The sequence below is a fragment of the Dendropsophus ebraccatus genome, chromosome 7 (genome assembly GCF_027789765.1).
Source record: "Dendropsophus ebraccatus isolate aDenEbr1 chromosome 7, aDenEbr1.pat, whole genome shotgun sequence".
Classification (NCBI taxonomy): domain Eukaryota; kingdom Metazoa; phylum Chordata; class Amphibia; order Anura; family Hylidae; genus Dendropsophus; species Dendropsophus ebraccatus.
The window spans coordinates 148,871,246-148,874,388 of NC_091460.1; positions in this window are offsets into that span (position 1 = coordinate 148,871,246).

Consider the following 3,143-nt stretch of genomic DNA (forward strand, 5'->3'; position numbering starts at 1 on the left):
TGCTCCAGCCCGGCAGCACCCCCTGCACTATACAGAAACAATGGAGCACAGACACTGCTCCAGCCCGGCAGCACCCCCTGCACTATACAGAAACAATGGAGCACAGACACTGCTCCAGCCCGGCAGCACCCCCTGCACTATACAGAAACAATGGAGCACAGACACTGCTCCAGCCCGGGGGCACCCCCTGCACTATACAGAAACAATGGAGCACAGACACTGCTCCAGCCCGGGGGCACCCCCTGCACTATACAGAAACAATGGAGCACAGACACTGTTCCAGTGCCCCCTGCTCCTCTGTGTATGTGCAGGGTGGAGATGGACCTATGGGGCACCTTACAGTATCTACTACTCTCACTGCTTCTGCATCAGTCCCATCAGTTCTTTTCTGTTTAAACATTTAGTAACTAAGAATAAGAATAAACTTTTTATTGCTTTTGACCTATTGCATTAAACATGAAATCCAGTATATATAATATAACTTATATAATAAAGCATCTATACTATAATCCATATAATAAAGCATCTATAATATAACATATAATAAAGCATTTATAATATAACATATATATAATAAAGCATCTATAATATAATCCATATAATAAAGCATCTATAATATAACTTATAATAAAGGATCTATAATATAACGTATAATAAAGGATCTATAATATAACATATATATAATAAAGGATCTATAATATAATTTATATAATAAAGCATCTATAATATAACGTATATATAATAAAGCATCTATAATATAACATATAATAAAGCATTTATAATATAACCTATATAATAAAGGATCTATAATATAACGTATATATAATAAAGCATCTATAATATAACGTATATAATAAAGGATCTATAATATAACATATAATAAAGCATCTATAATATAACATATATATAATAAAGCATCTAAGCATCTATAATATAACGTATATATAATAAAGCATCTATAATATAACATATATATAATAAAGCATCTATAATATAACGTATATATAATAAAGGATCTATAATATAACATATAATAAAGCATCTATAATATAACTTATAATAAAGCATCTATAATATAACTTATATAATAAAACATCTATACTATAACGTATATATCAGGGGTGGGGAAACTCCGGCCCCTCAGACCTCCTGATGCGGCCCGCGGCTCCCCTGTGACGTGCGGCGCTCTGGTGGGGAAGGAGCCGCCATACACAGCATCCTGCCTCACAGCTGCCAGACACAGGAGGATACTGTGAGTGCCGTCCCCTTCCCCACCAGAGCGGTGCATGTCTTCCTTCTTCTGCGGGCCGTGCGCGATGACGTAATTGCATCTTGTGCCGCATGCAAGAGAAGACTGGCACACACTGGAGGTGTGAGAAGAGGACCTGGGCAGCGTGGGAGCAGAGGAAAGGGGAGTGGGATGTTTATTTTTCTATTTGGGACAGGCACTGGGGGGTTAACTAGGCTACCAGGGACATGACTGGGGGGTTAACTAGGCTACCAGGGACATGACTGGGGATGGGGTTAACTAGGCTACCAGGGACATGACTGGGGATGGGGTTAACTAGGCTACCAGGGACATGACTGGGGGGTTAACTAGGCTACCAGGGACATGACTGGGGGGTTAACTAGGCTACCAGGGACATGACTGGGGTTGGGGTTTACTAGGCTACCAGGGACATGACTGGGGGTGGGGTTAACTAGGCTACCAGGGACATGACTGGGGGGTTAACTAGGCCACCAGGGACATGACTGGGGGGGGGTGGTTACTAGGCTACCAGGGACATGACTGGGGGGGGGGGGGGTTAACTAGGCTACCAGGGACATGACTGGGGGGTTAACTAGGCCACCAGGGACATGACTGGGGGGGGGGTTAACTAGGCCACCAGGGACATGACTGGGGGGGGGGTTAACTAGGCTACCAGGGACATGACTGGGGGGTTAACTTGGCCTACCAGAGGCATCACTGGGGGTTAACTAGACTACCAGGGACATCAGTAAGGGGTTAACTACAGCTACCAGGGGCATCACTGGGGGTTAACTCTGGCTACAGGGCATCACTAAGGTTTCACATCAGGTACAGGGGGCATCACAGAGGTTTAACTACAATAGTAGGGGCACTAGAGGAACAATACTTTGCCTTGCCCCGGGTGCTGCAAACCCACACTACTAACTAGCGAACACAGTATGTGGCCCTCGAATGATTTTATTAATGCCCGACCGGCCCTCAACATGGAAAAGGTTCCCCACCTCTGTTATATATAATAAAGCATCTATAATATAATTTATATAATAAAGGATCAATAACATAATAAAAGATCTATAATAAAGGATTTTCACCTCCACCACAAAAGTGAATCTAATCTGTTTTTCTTATTTCCTGATAGAAAGTATTATATTGCCCTCAAAAGTTATACAAACCCTCAATATAGACTTATTACAGGAAAGTGCTTTCTCCCTGCACTTACTACTGCATCAAGGCTTCACTTCCTGGCTAACATGGTGATGTCACTTCCTGGATAACATGGTGATGTCACTTCCTGGATAACATGGTGATGTAACTTCCTGGATAACATGGTGATGTCACTTCCTGGATAACATGGGGATGTCACTTCCTGGATAACATGGTGACGTCACTTCCTGGCTAACATGGTGACGTCACTTCCTGGATAACAAGGTGATGTTACTTCCTGGATAAAATGGTGACGTCACTTCCTGGCTAACATGGTGACGTCACTTCCTGGCTAACATGGTGACGTCACTTCCTGGCTAACATGGTGATGTCACTTCCTGGATAACATGGTGATGTCACTTCCTGGATAACATGGTGATGTCACTTCCTGAATAACATAGTGATGTCACTTCCTGGATAACATGGTGATGTCACTTTCTGAATAACATGGTGATGTCACTTCCCGGATAACATGGTGATGTCACTTCCCGGATAACATGGTGATGTCACTTCCTGAATAACATGGTGATGTCACTTCCCGTATAACATGCAGATGTCACTTCCTGGATAACATGGTGATGTCACTTCCTGGATAACATGGTGATGTCACTTCCTGGATAACAAGGTGATGTCACTTCCTGGATAACATGGTGACATCACTTCTTGGATAACATGGGGATGTCACTTTCTG